General features: G+C 46.6%; 2 pseudogenes; both read left to right on the top strand.

Moving 5' to 3' along the window:
* The first annotated feature begins 8,896 nt into the window (after nucleotides 1-8,896).
* On the top strand, nucleotides 8,897-9,532 carry LOC125507349 (uncharacterized; annotated as a pseudogene).
* Nucleotides 9,533-15,914: 6,382 nt separating this feature from the next.
* Nucleotides 15,915-17,184, top strand: LOC147972862 (uncharacterized; annotated as a pseudogene).
* The last annotated feature ends 4,487 nt before the right edge of the window (nucleotides 17,185-21,671 follow it).

Genomic DNA, 21,671 nt, shown 5'->3' with positions numbered 1-21,671 from the left:
TACCAATGCATTCCTTTAGTCTCGGTTGGTGCCACCAACCGGGACCAAAGGACTTGCACAGCGGGGTGGTGGTGGGAGTTTAGTCCCACCTCGCTAGTTGAGAGGCGCGCGTAGTGGTTTATAAGCCCCACTGATGTGCCCCTCTCGAGCTTCTCCATTGCAGGCTTATGGGCCTAATTGTGACTGCTATGCCTGATGGGCCTACTGGGCCTTCCGCGGGCCGGAATCTTGGCCCATGGATGGGTTTCTAGTCGTATTCAGGCTGTGGTGGTCCAGTATGTGGCAATTTTTTATTTTTCTCTGTTTTTTTTTGTTTTCTTTTTTGCTTTATTTTTTGTTTTGTTTCTACTTACAAAAAAAATTATTTATTTTATTTTATTTTGTTTCTAATTACTTATTTATTTTATTTTATGATAATTCTTTTGCTATTAAAGTTTCTACTTAAAAAGTTCTTTATGAAAATTCTTTTTGATTTTAATGATTTCGAACAAAAAATACTTTGATAAATTTAGTTGCATCAATTTTATATAATTTTAGTTTCATAAATTTTAGAGGTTGCTTATAATGTTTTGAACAAAAATACTTTGATAAATTTTGTTTCATAAATTCTAATTATGTTATTAAATTTTATTTTATTTTATTTCTTTCTACTTATATATTTTATTGAAGTTTATATTATTTTATATCAAATTAATTATTTATTTTATTTATGATAATTCTTTTTGCTATTAAATTTTCATGCATTTACTCATTATTTTGAGCTATAAGACCCTGAAATTGAAAAGCATTTCAAATGAACTCTGAAAACGTTAAAAGTTGGCATGGTATTATCATTTCACCCACATAGCATGTGCAAGAAAGTAGATAGTGTTACGGCAAAAACTAGATGCACTTCGTGTACAAAACGGACAATGTCTTTCAAAGTGTAAGGGTTTCATACGGAAACTCATCTGTTACAAAGGGATTTCATTTTTTGAACTTATTTGTACTCCATACTTTTTCTGTGTTCAAAATGCACCATTCAAAGCCATATCATCAATTTTCAACCCTTTCTGACTTCATTTGTTATTTTTCATGCATTTACTGATTATTTTCAGCTATAAGACACTGAAATTGAAAAGCACTACAAATGAACTCTGAAAAGGTTGAAAGTTGGCATGATATCATCATTTCACCCACATAGCATGTGCAAGAAAGTAGAGAGGCTTACGGTAAAAACTGGATGCACTTCGTGTACAAAACGGACCATCTCTTTCAAAGTATCAGAGTTTCAAATAGAAACTCGTGTGTTACAAAGAGATTTCATTTCTTTGAACTTATTTGAACTCCATATTTTTTCTGTGTTCAAAATGCACCATTCAAAGCCACATCATCAATTTTCAACCCTTTCTGACTTCATTTGTTATTTTTCATGCATTTACTAATTATTTTCAGCTATAAGACCCTGAAATTGAAAAGCACTACAAATGAACTCTGAAAAGGTTGAAAGTTGGCATGGTATCATCATTTCACCCACATAGCATGTGCAAGAAAGTAGAAAGTCTTACGGCAAAAACTGGATGCACTTCGTGTACAAAACGGACAATCTCTTTTGAAGTGTCAGGGTTTCATACGGAAACTCGTCTGTTACGAAGGGATTTCATTTTTTAACTTATTTGAACTCCATACTTTTTCTGTGTTCAAAATGAACCATTCAAAGCCACATCATCAATTTTCAACCCTTTCTGACTTCATTTCTTATTTTTCATGCATTTACTGATTATTTTCAGCTATAAGACCCTGAAATTGAAAAGCACTACAAATGAGCTCTGAAAAGGTTGAAAGTTGGCATGGTATCATCATTTCACCCACATAGCATGTGCAAGAAAGTAGAGAGGCTTACGACAAAAACTGGATGCACTTCGTGTACAAAACAGACAATCTCTTTCGAAGTATCAGGGTTTCATATGAAACTCGTCTGTTACAAAAGGGATTTCATTGTTTTGAACTTGTTCTAACTCCATACTTTTTATGTGTTCAAAATACACCATTCAAAGCCACATCATCGTTTTTCAACCCTTTCTGACCGCATTTGTTATTTTTCATGCATTTACTGATTATTTACAGCTATAAGACCCGAAAATTGAAAAGCACTAGAGATGAACTCTGAAAATGTTGAAAGTTGGCATGGTATCATCATTTCACCCACATAGCATGTGCAATAAAGTAGAGAGGCTTACGGTAAAAATTGGATGCACTTCATGTACAAAGTAGACAATCTCTCTCGAAGTATCAGGGATTCATACGGAAACTCGTCTGTTACAAAGAGATTTCATTTTTTTGAACTTATTTGAACTCCATAGTTTTTCTGTGTTGAAAATGCACCATTCAAAGCCACATCATCAATTTAGTACGTATAGTTCTCATGAATAGATAAGTGACCAAATTAATAGAAGTTCATCATCATATTAAAAACAAAGTATACATAGTTCTCATTGAACAACATATAGCTCTCTAGAGCATCTAGTTAAACCATACATTGAAACTATGTAAAACCTTTCAATGCAACAAGAAATGCGATCATAATCACAGCCAAGGTAAAAATTGTTACAACGGCATAATGATACCAAGCCTCAGTATGAATGGCATATTTTCTAATCTTTCTAATCATCAACAGCATTGCATCCATCTTGATCTTGTGATCATCGACGACATCCACAACATGCAACTCCAATATCATCTTCTCCTCCTCAATTTTTTTATTTTTTACTTCAAGTAATTGTTTTCTTCTTCATCTAAATTTAACCTCTCGACAATCTGGTCGGTTGGAATTTCCGGTTCAACTACCTTCCACATAAATAAAATCTATGTCAACTTGATGGGCATAATTTTCATAAACAATAAATGAACCAAATAGTTATAAAAGATAATATATACCATATCCGAATCATAGCCAGGACGAGGGCCGGCGGGGGCGGATACCAAAACCATCGCGCTATATAATAACAAGCAATAATAAAAGTAAGAAAATTAGACAAGTATCTATCTAAAGTAAGAATTTTTTTCGGAAGAAGATAAGAGGCTCACCACGGTGGTGCAAGCGACGAGATCGGCGCGGCCGATCGATGGCGGTGAAGACGGGGACGGGACGTGACAGACCGCTAAACCTAGACAAATCTCGAGGAAAATGGAGCTTGCAGGTCGTGCTTCGAGAGGAGAAAGCTTAACTAGCGTGGCTCGGGCATATCATCTAACACCTCGTGTGCATAGGAGGTGAGCTAGAGCACCCAAATGCCCTCTCCTTGTCGGCCAGAAAAAACAGAGCACTGTGGAGTGCTCTGCTGCGGCGACAGGGTGTATATAGGCAACTCATTTGTCCCAGTTCGTGGCTGGAACTGGGACTAAAGCCCAGCCTTCGGTCCCAGTTCGATCCAAGAAGCGGGACCAGTGTTTGTGGGCCAGAAGCGAGGCCCATTGGTCCCGGTTCGTGCCTAGAACTGGGACAAATGGGTCCAAACGAACCTGGACCAATGCCCATGAGGCCCGGGCCGGACCCTGGGCTCACGAACCGGGACAAATGCATCCATTGGTCTCGGTTCATGGAAGAACCGGGACTAATGGGCTGGCCAGGACCGAACGAAAGCCCCTTTTTCTACTAGTGATAGAAGCAAACACATTGATTTGAGATATCATTTTGTGAGAGAGAAGGTGGAGACTGGTGACATTGATATTGAGCATGTGCGAACTGATGATCAGCTAGCCGACATCTTGAGTAAGTCATTGGGGCGAGTGAAGTTTCAGGAGATGAGGAAGAAGGCTGGGGTCACCGCAGTGAGTGACATGAAGCAAACTTGAGGGAGAGAATGTTGCTGCTGTCAAGTTTGTTCAGTTTTATCATGTAGGTTTTCTATTTCAACTGAAGTCTGGTGCATGTAAACATGTTTTGTACCTGTACATGCCCATTAGTCTGTATTTTCATCTTGTACGTCGTAGAATAAAAGAACGTGACATGTGCTGCGTTCACGTGGGGTGCGTCTAGTAGAAGGACTAGGCCGTGATCTCAATCGTGGGATGACATGATGGAAGTGGATCGTGGCTTAGGATTCGTTCCAAGTTTGTTAGTCTGTTTCCTAATGGAATAAAGGAAAGAACGGAAAAGATGAAGGTTAAGCATGTCGCAAAACTGATCTTCCCACCGGGTGTTCGTGTGTGTAGAGAGATGATTTGCAATACAATAATCGTTGTATTGATGGGGTGCTGGTGCACGTATATATATTACAAGGGAAGGCCTCTACCTCAACTATACAAGACTAGGAGGTGGGCCACAACTCCAATACACGTGCAATACAAAACACATACTCAACACCCCCCGCCGTCGAAGCGTCGCCGGAGACACAGAGACTGGACCGAAACTCCTCGAAGACGGGAGTAGGCAATCCCTTAGTCATCACATCATCAAACTGTTGCGACGTCGGCACGTGGAGAACTCGAACACGGCCAAGGGCAACCTTCTCACGCACGAAGTGAATGTCGAGCTCAATATGCTTAGTCCGTCGATGCTGCATCGGGTTAGCGGAGAGGTAGACCGCGCTGACGTTATCGCAATAGACAAGAGTGGCCTTGTGAACATCACAAAGCAACTCTTGGAGCAGCAGATGTATCCAAGAGCACTCGGCCACGACGTTGGCCACGGTGTGATACTCTGCCTCGGCGCTGGAGCGGGAGACCGTGGGCTGCCACTTCGAGCATCAAGCGATCAACGAGGGACCAAGGTAGACGCAGTAGCCTGACGTAGAGCGTCGCATGTCGGGGCAACCAGCCCAGTCAGCATCCGAGTATGCCACGAGGTCGGCGGAGGCAGAGGCCGTCAGGGTGATTCCCAAGGACATGGTGCCGCACATGTAACGGAGAATACGCTTCACTAGAGTCCAGTGAGAGTCACGCGGGGCGTGCATATGGAGGCACACCTGCTGAACAGCGTTTTGCAGGTCGGGGCGAGTCAGTGTCATGTACTGTAAAGCACCGACAATAGAGCGATAAAAATCTCCATCGGACGCGAGAGACCCCTCCAGAGCAGAGACCTTCGCCTTCGTGTCGACGGGAGTGGGCGTCGGCTTGCAGTTAAGCATACCGGCACGCTCAAGGAGCTCGTGGGCATACTTCTGCTGATGCAGAAAGAAACCGTCAGCCCGGCGGATCACCTCGATGCCGAGAAAGTAGTGCAGGGGCCCCAAGTCCTTGTGGGCGAACTCATCACGAAGACGAGCAGTCAGCCGTTGACGGAGATCGGGGTGGATGCCGTGAGGATGATGTTGTCGACGTAGAGCAGCAGATATGTAGTGGCAGCTCCCTGATGATACACAAAAAGTGAGGCATCGGAGCGAGTGGACCGAAAGCCCAGAGACTGCAGGCAGGCGGCGATACGCTGGTACCAAGCCCGAGGCGCCTGCTTCAACCCCTACAGAGAGCGGGAGAGCAAGCACACGAAATCGGGGTGCTCGGTGTCGACGAAACCAGTAGGCTGCTCACAGAACAACTGCTCGGCGAGATGACCGTGCAAGAAGGTGTTGGAAACGTCCAACTGATGCACAGGCCAGGCGTGCAAGACGGCCAGCTGAAGGACGGCGCGGATCGTGCCCGGTTTCACAAGCGGGGCGATAGTGTCGGTGAAGTCCACGCCCGCGCGCTGCCAAAAATCATGAACCACCCAGCGAGCCTTGTAGCGCTCGAGAGAACCATCTGGGCGACTCTTGTGGCGAAACACCCACTTGCCAGAGATGATGTTGGCACGAGGGGGTCGCGGAACAAGCTGCCACGTGCGGTTGCGCTGTAAGGCATCGAACTCCTCCTGCATCGCAGCTAGCCAGTGGGGATCCCGAAGGGTAGCACGAGCGGAGGTGGGGACGGGTGATGGCATCAACGTCGAGGCGGTGCACACATACTCGTCGACGGAGTAGCGTGTACTGGGCCGAAGCACTCCTGCTCGGGCACGGGTAGTCACGCCAAGTGACGGGGCAGCAGGCCGGCGGGTGCCGCGGCGGAAGGGGGCACGGCGGTGGTGGCACCCGGTGCGGCGACACCCGGTGCAGCGGCGGGGGCCGCGGTGGTGGGGGCACCCGGTGCGGTGGTGGGGCCCGCGGCGGCGGCGGCAGCAGAGGCTGTGGCGGCTGGAGCGACGGGCAAGGTCGAGGTCGAGCCCGTCGCAGGGGTGGCGGCGGCGGCGGCGGGGGCCGCGGCGGCCGATCCCGCGGCGGCTGGAGCGACGGGCGAGGTCGAGGTTGAGCCCGTCGTAGGGGTGGCGGTGCCAGCCGGGGTGGTGGGCGGTGTGCCCACTGACTCGACCTCGTAAGAGGGAGTCGAGAACCTGGGAGGTGGCGACAGAAGGTGCTGGGCCGGCTGGGCCGCCGGGGGGTGCCGCTGTGCATCGCTCCAGTTAGGGGGCGCGGGGGCCGGTGCCGAAGAATCCGCAGCCGGAGGGACCTAAAAAAAGGGAACATCGTCTCGACAAAATACACGTGCCTCGAGGTGTACACACGATGAGTGACAGGATCATAGCACCGGTAACCTTTGGTATTGGGAGGGTAGCCAAGGAAGATGCATGGGACGGATCGGGGTGCGAGCTTGTGTGGTGTGGTGGACGCGGTGCTGGGATAACAGGGACACCCAAAGATGCAGAGACCATCATAGGACGGTGGTGTACCGAAGAGAAGGTGGTGAGGAGCATAGTTCCACCGAGGACGACACAGACGAATGTTAACTAAGAGGGTGGCGGTGGCGAGGGCATCGGGCCAAAACCGAGCGGGCACGTTTGAGTGAAAGAGTAACGTGCGAACGCAGTCATTAAGAGTGCGGAGAATGCGCTCGGCGCGGCCGTTCTGCTGTGAAGTGTAGGGGCAAGTCAGACGGAAGATGGTGCCGTGAGAGGCGAGAAGTGTGCGAAGACCAATGTTGTCAAACTCTTTTCCGCTATCAGTTTGGAGTGCAAGTATGGGGCGACCGAACTGGGTGGGGACATAGGAATAAAAGGCGGTGAGTGTGGATAAAGCATTAGATTTACGACGAAGAGGAAAAGTCCACACATAATGAGAATAATCATCTAAAATCACCAAGTAGTAGAGATAGCCCGTGTTACTCGCAACGGGAGATGTCCAAACATCACTATGAAGTAATTGGAATGGAAAAGTGGAAACTGAGGTGGACGCACTAAAGGGAAGACGAACATGCTTGCCTAAGCGACATGCCTCACAAGAGTGCTTGTCGAGCTTATTACATGAGAAAGAGAAACTCCTAAGAATTTGACGTAACACGGTGTGGTTGGGGTGACCCAAGCGAGCGTGCCAAAGGTCGATGCCGGCGGCAAAGGCGACAGGTGTGGAGGTGGAGGCGCCGCTGTGCACGGGTAGAGCTCATCGGGACTGTCACAACGGTGAAGGACCATCCGGGTAGGGGCGTCTTTCACAAAAAAGCCAACGCCATCAAATTCAAAAGTGAGGGGGTTCTCACGAGTAAGACGACGAACGGAAACTAGGTTCGTGACTAAGTCTGGTGAAACAAGAACATTAGACATATTGATGGCTGTGGAAGTGGAGGGAAAACTAGCGCTACCGATATGAGTAATAGGTAAGGTGGAGTTGTTACCGACAGTGATACGAGTGGGTGTGTGAACGGGAGTGGAAGAGGTTAGGTTACCGGGATGAGCTGTCATGTGTGGGGTAGCACCTGAGTCCATGTACCAGTCGCCTCCGCCGATAGAGCCTCTCGGCGACGGCGCGGAGTGCTGGGCGGCGAGGAGGGCGGGGTCCCATGGCGCAGGTACCGGTGGCGGTGAGAGGCCCCCGTAGGGTGGCGCCGAAGCGGGTGGGCCATAACCACCGAGGGGCGGCGGCACAAGAAGGGTGCCGTAGCCGGTGCTGGTCGACTGGTAAGGCGTGCCGATGAACCCCCGGTGGCCCGCGGGGAGAGCCTGCGAGTAGTGCGGGGCCCCGCCGGCGTCCTGTGCCGGCAGCGGCACAAGGAGGGTGTCGTAGCCGGTGCCGATCGACGGGTAACACCAGGCCAGACAGGCCATAGTCGGGGCGGGCGGAGCAGGGCCGCCGGCCATTGGCGGGGACGGCTGCATGTGGGTGACGCCGGATGCGCCGTAGGCGGCGACCGCGCCGTATGGCGCCGGGGCCGCACTAGAGGGCGCTGGTGGCGGGACGGCAGAGGCGGCGGCGGACAGGCCGGTGAACTCCATCGGCGGCGGCGCGGAGGAGTCGCGCGGCGGCGGGGTAGCGACGGCGCGAAGGAGTCGCGCGGCGGCGGCGCCGCTGAGGAGTCGCGCGGCGGCGGGTTAGCGGCGGTGGCGGCACGGGAGGAGTCGTGCGGCGGCGGCCGCGAGCGGGCGGCGGCGGCGCTGGGTCGCGGCGACGGCGCGGGAGGAGCGCGCGGCGGCGGCAGTGGTGGGGTGGCGGTGGCGGCAGCGGAAGGCGAGGATTAAAACCTAAAAACTAAAGTGCATGCTCTAGCCAAAGCAACCAAAAGACCGATCTGATGGAAGAGACTAGGCAACACATTATACGTCAACACTCCCCCTCACGTGTGGCTCCCTCAGATCTAAACGTGGACCGAAAGTGGGCTGCAATTTAATTGCGCCAGCCGGGTCTTGAACTCAAGACCTCTTGGCTCTGATACCATGTAGAGAGATGATTTGCAATACAATAATCGTTGTATTGATGGGGTGCTGGTGCACGTATATATATTACAAAGGAAGGCCTCTATCTCAACTATACAAGACTAGGAGGTGGGCCACAACTCCAATACACGTGCAATACAAAACACATACTCAACAGTGTGTGCCTCTCTCGCGTGCGTTCATGTGTTCTTCGTCGTTGTTGTGTGATCCGGCGTGAGAACCAACACGCCCAACCAGACAAACATGACCTTATGCTGCCCAGGCATGTAGTGTTGGACGTCGCTGCTGGCAGAGATGAAGGCCCCGCCCAATGCTCAAGATCCGACATACCACCACAGATGGTTCTGGGCAGTCAACTCAGATGATGACCTCTACTGCTACAAGGCCCAACTTTTGACATCTACGCATACAATTGTACATCTTGCCTATGCGATCTGTGTTCCCAGACAAACATGGCACACAGAGGTATCATATCACGCTACCTCCTTCCCTCTGCCACTGGCGCCGATCTGTCGATGGTGAGGAGATTCTTCTCGGTGTTGAGAGGCCCCACGTCACGGTTCCAACTCTTCAAGCTACATAAGGAACAGGAGGGTCGGCCGGCTTCCTGGTCCTGGCGTGTCTACCTGATGGCCGAGCAGGTGCTCTTCGACGGCCGGGCCTGCTCCAAGGCCTTCGACACGGACATGCTGGCAGCCCGGGTACATCTACTTCCTCGACGATGTCTACCCTGGTGGACTGCACAGTGTCCTACAGCAGAACGAGTATCCCTACGCCGATGCCGGAGGGTGGCATTACTCAATCTCCAGTGAGATCCAGCGTTGTCTGCCATGGTCTCCCCCTTCGGACACCTCGCCGTGTGTTTGTTACCACCACTAATTGAGCTATACCTAGTAGGTTCAGTTTGAGGCATCATACAGATATCTATCAATTTAATTAGAGCCTTTGTTGTTTGTGTTTGCTCCTCGTCAGTGTTTCTTTTCTGTTTTACTCTTTGATTTGTTGTTGTTGTAACGTGTGAACCTAAAAGTTCCATATCCAGTTTGTTGTATGTGTGCTAAATTTAAAGTCTGTTTTCGAACTCATTCATCTATATGGATACTTGTATCAGCACTTAGGTGGAAACAAATTATGCCGTGTAGCATGGATACTTGTATCAGCCCTTCAAACAAGGAAACAAGCAATCATGTTAGCTAGCTGCGCATATAGTTGAGGCACGGAGTACCTGAGTCGAGATCTCACGAAAAAAAGAATAAAGGTGGCTGGAATTCTAACCTTTTGCTTCACAAACCAAAAATGTATATACTTTTTTTAGCAAGCGTGTGTGTTTGAGCCAGTGTTATTAGAGAAGATAACAATGTACTAGCAGGCAGTCGGCACAAAGAGCAATGATAGCTGTTACAAATTATGCAAGATTTATACATAGTAGAATCCACAGAAGTGTAATTTTAAGCTAGTGTACTCTCATTATTAACGAGAAGGAACTATTTTTTATTCAGATGCCTACAGAGATACATGTACTCTTATTCTTCACAAAAATGTTAACTGCACTTTTCTGCAATATAAGGGTGGTAAGTATACTCTTATTCTTCACAAAAATGTTAAGTGCGCTTTCGGTTATATAATGGTCCAAATAAACTAATTGTTTCTAGAGCTATTAATAAATGGCGTGTGTGAACAACATACTTTAATGAAAGCTACAAATTTTAAAATTTAATAACACAATGAAAATGTATATGAACTCCTATCACTTTAAGGCCGAACTAAGATCAAGCTACATATGTGTTGACATGTCTGCTCGGAATTGCATATATCCTTCACTATAGTTATATACGGATTGTATTCAAAGTGAATTTTGTTAGCATGTTTTCTCCATTTTGACCAGTTTTTGCGGTGTGGTCTGTGGCCTGTCAGTCGGATGCAGTACTAAAACTGTTGGCGGAAACTGCTTCAACTTTGATGTGGGGCTTTGGTATGTGGTCACTGAGGCTATCTGCCGACTCATCCAATGACTCTCTAGCACGTGCAATAGGAGGGAGAGGGGCCACAAAATTGTGTGTCGGCCCAATTATTACTAAGATAAGACAAGCAGGAGGACTTGTTGGATGAGCCATTTTCAGGCAGCGAGCAAAGTATAAAGTTTGTTCTATTGTGACATATGAATATAATTCTTTCGATCTGGTATACTTACTTGCTTTAGTGTTTCCTAAAATGGCCTTTGGCATGAGTATGGCATTTTGGATATCGGCTTTCATGGAGGCAAATTTTGGAAAAATTCAAAATTCAAATTTTTATGGTTTAAAAAATATGCTTTTTTTGTACAAGTAAACAACGATGTGAGGTCTATGTGTAAATTTTAGGATGAAATACCTTGAAATGTGATCTGTACAAAAAATACAAATTCATGGTTTGGGAGGATGAACGGTATCATGTGTTAAAAAGCCCAAGATTTGTTTTTTCTATTGCACAGCCCTCATTTCAACGTATATTCCGTCTTGAAAATTTACAAATTTGTGCATTATGCTTTCATGTATGTCTATATTTTTTCAGAATTTTTTGAACAGTAAAATTATTAATTATCATTAATTTTGAATTTTACATTTGGAGGCCTCCATGGAGTTCGGCCTCCAATAGCAATATCTGCTTTGACATCCACTATAAGTACTATTCGTGATAACAATGCCTAAATAGGGTGGCAGCACGAGTTCTTAAGGCTCACATGTTATTAACGCTAGATCCCTTTTGTTTGCAGACAACTGGGATACATCACAGTCATGGTAAGAGTACAGAAAACAAGTGGGGTGCACCCAATTTGTCTACGTCCTCGCACCAAACTTTGCTTGAAAAATCAACTTCAAATCCACCCATAGTGCAACGAAAAACAGTTGGATTCAATGGCTAGCTTACTCGATCTTCCTAGCTTGCTGCAGCATTAGACCTATCTATGAGTGAATAAGTTTCTCCTAAACTGAGACTAACACCAGTTACCCCCTTCCAACAGATCTAACAGTGTTCGAAAACTAAAGAAAGTGTATCTATGATCGAGAGATAGGAAGGGGGACAGGAGGTGTACTGACTTGGGGTTTCCCGTCGGCGGTGGATCCTGCATGGCTGGATGCCTGAGATGGGGACGAGGGCGAAGCTTTACCATCCTTTTTGTGGTGTAGTCGTCCGACAAGACCGTGCCGGCGCAGGCGCCGACGATCAATGACATCGAGGCCGAGTGGACAATGCGACAGATAGAGCCGTGGAGGAGGCACGCGGTTCCATTTTGAGCCAAATTGGTTGGGCCAGGCAGATAAATGGGTTATGGGCCTACTAATGCAAGCAACAAGCACAATGGCTGATACACTTTTTTTTAACTATTTTGAAAAACAAGTTACATGTTTTTATCATCGATTTAAAGAAAAAAGCGAACTGGCCAGTTGGAAAACCTTGGTATTTTAACAATTACTTACCTGAGTTTCTCTTCAGGAGTGATCCCAAGAGAAACTTCAAATACTGGGCAGGATACAATCTCCTCTTCATCTGTTTTCTTCATCATACACTCCCGGCAAACTACATACGCGAAGATGGTTATAATACAGGCAGGCATGCAAGTATCATACAGAGATTTGTAAGAACCAAATTTATAATCGCACACATGTCACCTCACATCGGACAATTCCTATGTATAGGCTATACGGTTCGTTTGTCGTCGTAAACCAGCAACAAAAGACTCTCTCCTCAAAAGTGATCATGCTTCGGCCGCTCTGCATCTCCCTAGCCCCCCGTTTCTGCTCAGATCCCGAGCTCCAAACCAAATTCTTCTCACAGACTAGCGGGTGATCTTTGTAAAAGGAGATGGATGCCGGTAGTAGTAGTAGGAGTACGACTACATGGCCCGCTCCGGTGCCGGCGACAGCGGTTGAACATGACAGAGGCCGAGAGGGTGAAGACTGACGGGATCTCGACCTCATCCGCAACACCCCCCCCACCACCACCACCACCTCCACCACTTGGACTCAGATCTCAAAAGATAATCTTGCTCCTCCCTATCAAGCAAGGCAGTCGCACTCAGATCCCCGTGAAACAGCGCCTCTTTATATTGTGACTTTCCTATGATTCAAATAAAATCAAAAACACCTTTGGGCCTTAGAAAAACTAAAAACATTTTCCTTTTTGAAATGGTGTGTGGCGGGGGGGGGGGGGTCAACCATCTAAATATTGCTTCAGCAAGAGACCAGTGTCTTAAGATAACCTCGATAACTAACATTAATCCCACTAATTATACCGTAATCACTAAAATACTTTTAGGGTCTAGATGCAATTTCAACTTCTTTTGCGGTAACCCTTTCAAAAAAGGAATAAAAAATCCTTGCGCCTTTGTCGCCCCTTTTAGACAAAAAGGTCAAAAGAAAAAAATGCATCATGTGTGAATTGACCGGCAACACCCACCATACCTAGGGGTTGCTACCTTAGCATCCTATTTGTGAGCAGAGACGGGCACCGCCATGCTTGATGTCAATTGAAAGACACTGGTGGGCCCTTGCACCATCAATGATGGATATTGCCACTATAGACATGGGCCTCCACGTGCAGCCGTTGCCCGCGCACTACACAACTAAAATGTGGGCCCCAATCACCATGTGCAACACTGGTTCAATTTGATGGTATCTTGGGAAGCAATCAGAGAATGTTTCTACGAATATAATTGTTGCAATTACCGGTATTTCTACAATTAATTGCACTTAATGATTTTTCATTGATTCCTAAGATCACATGCAATTAATGCAATCAATGTTGTTTCCAAATTATGGTGGTGTGATAGATACATAATTGGAGCAACTTTTTGAACGTTGGATGTAGGTGGTCGAATGGCTGGGATCGTTTGGATTCACCAAACTCATGATTTTAGAAGAAGTAGTAGATTTACTCGTTGATTCTAAGTAGATTATGTTTTTCTTAAGCATCAATTGGTTTAGATTAATTCAAATTCAGATTAGTGAAAAACTGTAACCTGCACTTTTCTAGAAAATTATACGTGGACAAAAAAGTTTAAGTTGCACTTTCACTAAATTGTTGCATGTCCACCTCTACGGGGGCGTCCTATGCATATGCTACTCAGTGGATACCTTTGTAAGGTCCCGACCTGACTCCATTCCCTAGGTGGGCCTCTCATCGTCGGAGCTCGATATCCCGGACATTCACTTGGTCGAGGAAGAGGAATTCGTTTAGAAATTCGTGTGTGGTGTCTGGCTCTTCATTGTGCACATGTGTTCACGTCCAACAACGGCCTCGCTCGGGCTGCAGCATGGGTTTATTTTTGGAGTAGCTCCGGTGCAAGTGGCTACCGAAGTGGAAACGCGTCAAAAGTCTTGCGGCAAGGTGGAATCATGCTGGTGGAGAATCATGGAACAAGTCATGCTGTCTGAGATCCACGAGATGCGAAGACAGACAACATCTATCGAGGCTATTGATCTAGTGGATCATGAAGAAGGTGGTCTTCGAGGGTTGCCTTTGCTTTTACTAACAACAACGTAATTGTCCCGCTGCAACCTATACCGACTAGTGCTTTTCCTAGTCCGAGGATTTCTAACAAATATAGTCCATCTCCTCAGCCAACATCGATTCATGGAGAGGAGATTTTGTTCAAGAAGAGGAAATCCAAAGTGCTCACTAATCGACATTAGCGATGATGATAGTGTCATCCCAGTCCCACCTACCCAGATCTTAGGGACTATTCTCAAGAAGAAGTGGCCATGGGAGGAAAACACAGTCGTGGTTGTGGTCCTGCTCATGGTAGTGGTTTTGGACGCTGACGCCGACCAAGCTCTGCAAATAAGTCGGCCCATGCTATTTCGTCCTCACAAGGAAACCGGTCTTGGCTAATAGCATCCTCTTTGCCAGTGCGTAACAAGCACCTGTTCACAACACCACCACCTTTTCCAGTGGCTGATGTGCATGTCCTAGTTCAAAGTAGTTCGGAGGATGAAAGTGGTGATATTTAGAATTGGACGAATTCGCACGCAATCAATAGGCTAGGGAATTTTCAAGAGAACAATAAGGATTGTTCTTGGATCTGGACACCACCGACCAAGAGATAGACGGGACACCAGATGAGAATAGTGGACACAAAAACCAAGGATGCCCGTCCGCAGCAGCACAGGAAGACCGCGAGGAGTGCGTTCTGTCGGACACAAAAGGGAGCACAAAAGAAAACCGTGGAGGCAGTAGGAGCAACATAGAGAGAGAGAGAGAGAGTGAACTCACATATGTGGACACACTGGACGAATGCGCAGGCCTCCCGGAAGTAGCCTTTGCAAAGTGGTCACCCATGTCATTGTGCGATCTAGCCGTTGCCAATTCACACCTGCACGAACTAGCATACAACATTCACCATCTCCCAGGGGCCACTACCGCAACGTCCTTTTCATGAGTTGAGACGGGCACCACCATGTTTGATGCGGACTAGAGGACATGGGTGCACCCTTACCCCATCAAAGATAAACATTGCGAGTGCCCAGGAGGGCCCCCACGTGCAACCGTTGCGCATGCACTAGACCGTCATGCAGACACCGGCATACTGCAGTCCAAAACACGACAATTGCAAGAACTTTGCGGTAGTATCTGCCCAGATAGCCCAAGAAAGAAGCGCACAAATATGCCATCATGTTCTTTTGTTAATTCAAAGTATATTTGAGTTTTTCTTAAGAACCAAACAGTTTTAGTTTACTAAATAAGTGTAGCCTGCATTTTTCTTAAAAAATGTAACTACATAAAAAAGTGTAATTTGCACTTTGACTGAACTATTGTTGCACTTTTCTAAATTGAATGAGACTTCAGAAAGTATCATCGACTTAGGCATATACGGAGAAGAGACCATCAGAATGACATGTGGAGTATGGAGCCAGCTGTTTAGCTCGCTTGGTGTGCAGCTTTGACAGCCATGCACTGGCATAGATCATTACCAGCCAAACCACTAGACACCACCATGGAACAAACCGAAGGCATCTCACCTAGAAGATCTATAAACCAAAAATTACCACAAGAATGAGACAGACAAACTATAAACCAAAAATGCCTACATAAACTTTTTAGATTCTTTGTCTACCAGGTCTACGGCTAAGCTAACCTCTTTTTTCGCCCCTTCTCCCTTTGTATGGTCCACAAAAATGTGAAAGATGTGCACATATAGAGTTCTTGGTAGGCTGTCCTATCGATGGACAACTGAATGACGAGCATGAGCGGATGACAGAGAGCGGAGAAACTAGGTACTGCAATGGCAGGGGAGGGAGGCTGTCTTCACCATGCAGCAAGGGAGCCTGGTCGCCTGGTACCGGCAATAGCGTAGCTCCATCACGAACTCATTCGCCGGAGCACCCACCGGCATATGGACCTCATCCTTCATCTTGCAGCTCAGCCACCTCTTGAGTAGGACATGCAGCGAGGGCAGACCGGCTCGTCGTGGCATTAGTTCTCCATCTAGCCTCCACTGAGATCTCCTTGGCCATATCTTTCTCCTGCTGTCTTGCATCGAGAATCGTGTCTAGGCGTCCGCCATCAGCAAGCCCTAGCCCCGGGTAGCCTTACAGAACCTGTCCATGCTGCCATGGCTCCTAAAGCCCTCCACAGCCCGTACCAACAGCTATACGATCTTTGGCGGTTCCGTTGTCGCGCTCGGCCCTCTCTGATGAGGCGGCGGGGCCTGTTTCTGTTGCTCCGCTCCAGTAGGCTGGGTCATGGTATCATCCCATGTTGGTGCGGTCATGCCATGCTCATCCTCCGCACCGGCGAGCGCATCACGCTCCCAGATGGCGTGTGCATCCTCATCAACTCCGATGACATCAGGTGCCCCATGATGATTTGTGCAGCCGCCATATCCGCTGCCCCATCTTCTGGTGCCTGCATGGTTGCTGCCATAACGTCCAACCAGACAAACATGGCCTTCTACCGCCCAGGCATGGAGTGCTAGACATCACTGCCGGCAGAGATGACGGCCCCGTCCAACGCCCAAGACCTGACTTACCACCACGGATGGTTCTGGGCTATTGACTCTGATGATGACCTCTACTACTACAAGGCGAACTTTCGACATCTACGCATAGATCCGTGCTCCCCGGGCGAAGATGGCACATCGGGGGATCGTATCCCGCTACCTCCAGCCCTCCGCCTCTGTTGCCGATCTACTGATGGTGAGGAGATTCATCTCGCTGTTTAGAGGCCGCACGTCGCGGTTCCAGCTCTTCAGGCTATAGAAGCATCAGGATGGCTGGTCGGCTTCTTGGTCCTTGCTCGTCTACCAGATGGCCGAGCAGGTGCTCTTCGATGGCCGAGCCTGCTCCAAGGCCTTCGACACGGGACACGCTGGCAGCCCGGGCTACATCTACTTCCTCGATGACGTCTACCCTGGTGGTCCGTATAGTGTCCTCCAACAGAACAAGTATCCCTGCGCCGACACCAGCCGGTGGCATTACTCAATCCCTAGTGAGATCAACCGTTGCCTGCCATGGTCTCCCCCCTCAGACACCTCGCCGTGCGTTTGGTACTAGCACTAATTGAGCTATACCCAGGAGGTTCAGTTCGAGGCATCATACAGATACCTATCAGTTTAATTAGAGTCTTTGTTGTTTGTGTTTTCTCCTCGTCAGTGTTTCTTTTATGTTGTACTCTTTGATTTGGTTGTTGTTGTAATATGTGAACCTGAAAGTTACATATCCAGTTTGCTGTATGTGTGCTAAATTTGAAGTATGTTTTCGAACTCATTTCGTCTATATGGATACTTGTATCAGCCCTTAGGTGGAAACAAATTATTCTAGGTAGCATGGATACTTGTATCAGCCCTTCAAACAAGGAAACAAGCAATCATGTTAGCTAGCGGCACATATAGTTGAGGGACGGAGTACCTGACTCGAGGTCGCATGAAAAAAAAGAACAAAGCTGGCTGGAATTATAAGGTTTTGCTTCGCAAAACTATAATGTATATACTTATTTTTAGCAAGCGTGTGTCTGAGTCAGTGTTATTAGACAAGATAACAATGTACTAGCTGGCCGTCAGCATGAAGAGCTCTGATAGCTGTTATAACTTATGGAAGATTTATATAGTAGTATAATCCACAGAAGTGTAATTATAAGCAAGTATACTCTCACTAATAACAAGAAGGAACTATTTTTTAATCAGATGCGTACAGAGATACATGTACTCTTATTCTTCACAAGAATGTTAACTGCACTTTTCTGCTATATAAGGGTCATACGTATACTCTTATTCTTCACAAAAATGTTAAGTGCACTTTTCAGTTAAATAATGGTCCAAATAAGCTAATTGTTTCTGCAACTATTAATAAATGGTGTGTATGAACAACATATTTTTACTGAATGGTGCAAATTTTTAAATGCAATAACACAATGGAAATTTATTGAACTCCTATCACTTTAAGATCAAATTAAGATCAATCTACATATGTGTTGACATGTTTGATTGTCGGAATTGCATATATATCATTCACAATAGTTCGATACGGATCCTATTAAAATTTAATTCCATTTGCTTGTTTCCTCCATTCTGACCATTTGTAGCTGTATAGTCTATACATCCCTGCTGCCAAATTCTTAAGGCGTCATCAGCGTTGGAGGCAATTGTCGGAGGCGTACCGTTGGCAAAGGTAAAACCTAAAGAGACATGGACAGGAGCATGGGACAGTGCGGTGTGATTTGTCGCCCGTCAGTCGGTTGCAGTACTAAAACTGCTGGCGGAAACCGCTTCAACGCTGATGCGGGGCTTTGGTACATGGACTCTGATGCCATCTGCCGACTCATCCAATGACGCTCTTATACGTGAAATTGGAGGGAGAGGGGCACAAAATTTTGTGTCAACCCAATTGCTACTAAGATGAAAGAAGCTGGAGGCTTGCAGCATGAGCCATTTTGAGGAAGCCGAAGAAACTATAGAGTTTGTTCTATTGTTACAGATGAACAGAAGATTTTGGATCATGTACACATACTTGCCATCTGTTGTATGTACTAATCCCTCCATCCCATAATATAAGACCGTTTTTACCACTACTGCGTGGAATCTCAGGCCATCTACTGACTCATCCAATGACGCTCCCATATGTAAAATTGGGGGGAGGGGGCCACAAAATTTTGTGTCAACCCGATTGCTACTGAGATGAAAGAAGCGGGAAGCTTGCAGGATCAGCCATTTTGAGGCAGCCGAAGAAACTATAGAGTTTGTTCTATTGTTACAGATGAACAGAAGATTTTGGATCATGTGTACTTACTTACTTTAGTATCCTTGGAACCTCCAAATGGTTGACGTCCAATTGCTACACCCTCCCGTGGACACTTCTTCTTAAGAATAGTCCCTAAGATCTGGGTAGGTGGGACTGGGATGACACCATCATCGTCGATAATGTTGATTACTTCAAGCACTTTTGTTTCCTCATCTTGAACGAAATCTCCTCATCCAGGAATCGATGTTGGCGGAGGAGATGGACTATATTTGTTAGAAATCTTTGGAGTTAGAGAAGCACTAGTCGGGATCAGTTGCAGCGGGATAATTTCATTGTGGTTAGTAAATGCAAAGGCAACCCATTTTCTCTTCTTGAAAGGCAAATCCTTACCGTCGAAGACCACATTCTTCATGATCCACTTTTTTTCATGCGGTACCAGGGGAGCCGCGTCATGGAACAGGGTGACGATCCCTACATGAATGGTCTCGATAGATGTTGTCTGTTTTTGCGTCTAGTGGATCTCGGATAGCACTGCCTGTTCCATGATTCTCCACCAGCATGATTCCACCTTGCGGCAAGCCTTTTGATGTGTTTCTGCTCCGGTAGCCACTTGCCCGGGAGCTACTCCAGAAAAAACCCATGTCGCAGCCCGAGTGAGGCCATTGTTGGACATGAATGCATGTGCACAACGAAGACCCAGACGCCACGCATGAATTTCTGAAAGAATTCCTCTTCCTCGACCAAGTGAATGTCCGGGATATCGAGCTCCGACGATGAGAGGGCCACCTGGGGAATGGAGCTAGGTCAGGAACTTACAAAGGTATCCACTGAGTAGCATATGTGCAGGACGCGCCCGAGTAGAGGTGGCCATGCAACAATTTAGTGAAAGTGCAACTTACACTTTTTTGTTCAGTTAGAATTTTCTAGAAAAGTGCTGGTTACACTTTTTCAGTAAACTAAATTTGAATTAATCTAAACCGATTGATGCTTAAGAAAACATAATCTACTTAGAATCAACGAGTAAATCTACTACTTCTTCTAAAATCATGAGTTTGGTGAATCCAGATGATCCCAGCCATTCGACCACCTACATCCAACGTTCAAAAAGTTGCTCCAATGATGTATCTATCACACCACCATAATTTGGAAACAACATTGATTGCATTAATTGCAAGTGATCTTAGAAATCTATTAAAAATCATTAAGTGCAATTAATTATAGAAATACCAGTAATTGCAACAATTATATTCGTAGAAACATTCTCTGATTGCTTCCGAAGATACTATCAAATTGGACCAGTGTTGCACATGGTGATTGGGGCCCACATTTTAGTTGTGTAGTGCGCGGGCAACGGCTGCACGTGGAGTCTCACGTCTACAGTGGCAACATCCATCATTGATGGTGCAAGGGCCCACCAATGGGTTTCAGTTGACATCAAACATGGCGGTGCCCGTCTCTGCTCACCAATAGGACGCTAAGGTAGCAGCCCCTAGGTATGGCAGATGTTGCCAGTCAATTCACACATGATGCATTTTTTTCTTTTGACCTTTTTGTCTAAAACGGGCGACAAAGGCGCAAGGATTTTTTATTCCTTTTTGAAAGGGTTGTCGCAAAAGAAGTTAAAATTGCATCTAGACCCTAAATGTATTTTAGTGTTGATTACGGTATAATTTGTGGGATTAGCGTAAGTTATCTAGGTTATCTTAAGACATTAGTCTCTTGCTGAAACAATATTGAGATGGTTGACCCCCCTGACACTATTTCAAAACAGAAAATGTTGTTAGTTTCTCTAAGGCCCAAAGGTGTTTTGATTTTATTGAATCATAGGAAAGTCACAATATAAAGAGGCGCCATTTCACGAGGATCTGAGTGCAACTGGCTTGCTTGATAGGGAGGAGCGAGATTATCTTTCGAGAGCATGTCATCCGAGTGGTGGTGGTCGGGGGGGTGTTGCAGATCGGGTCGGGATCGCGTCAGTTTTCACCCTCTCCGCCTCTGTCGTGTTCAACAACTGCCACTGACACCGGAGCTTGTTAGCCCTTAACCTCGATTGCGGCTGATTTCCTCTTCCTTGTAGTCATACTCCTACTACTACTGCCGGCATCCATCTCCTTTTGCGGAGATAGGCCAGTAGTCTGTCAGGAGAATTTGGTTTGGAGCTCGAGATTAGAGCAGAACGGGGGGCTAGGGAGATGGCGAGCGGCCGTAGTATGATCACTTTTGGGGAGAGAGTGTTTTGCTGCTGGTTTATGACGAGAGATGAACTGTATATCCTATGCATAGGAACTGTCTGATGTGAGGTGACATGTGTGCGATTATAAATTTGGTTCTTAGAAATATCTGTGTGATACTTGCATGCCTGCCTGTATTATAACCATCTTCGTGTATGCAGTTTGCAGGGAGTGTATGATGAAGAAAATAGATTAGAGGAGATTGTATCCTGCCCAGTATGTGACGTTGTTGTTGGGATCACTCCTGAAGAGAAACTCAGGTAAGTAATTGTTAAAATACCAAGGTTATCTGTTGTACAATATTGTTTTTCCAACGGGTCGATTCTTTTTTTCTTTAAATCCATGATAAAAAACATCTAACTTGTTTTTCAGAATACTTAAAAAACGAGTATCAGCCATTGTGCATGTTGCTTGCATTAGTAGGCCCATAACCCATTTATCTGCCTGGCCCAACCAATGTGGCTCAAAATGGAACCACATGCCTCCTCCACGGCTCTATCTGTACTATCGTCCAGTCGGCTTCGATGTCATCGATCGTCGGCACCTACGCCAGCACGATCTCGTAGGACAACT

The sequence above is a fragment of the Triticum urartu genome, chromosome 5A, assembly GCF_056163025.1.
Source record: "Triticum urartu cultivar PI428250 chromosome 5A, HENAU_Tu73, whole genome shotgun sequence".
NCBI lineage: Eukaryota > Viridiplantae > Streptophyta > Magnoliopsida > Poales > Poaceae > Triticum > Triticum urartu.
The sequence above is the reverse complement of the archived record's forward strand: the minus strand, read 5'-3'. Positions and strand labels throughout refer to the sequence as shown.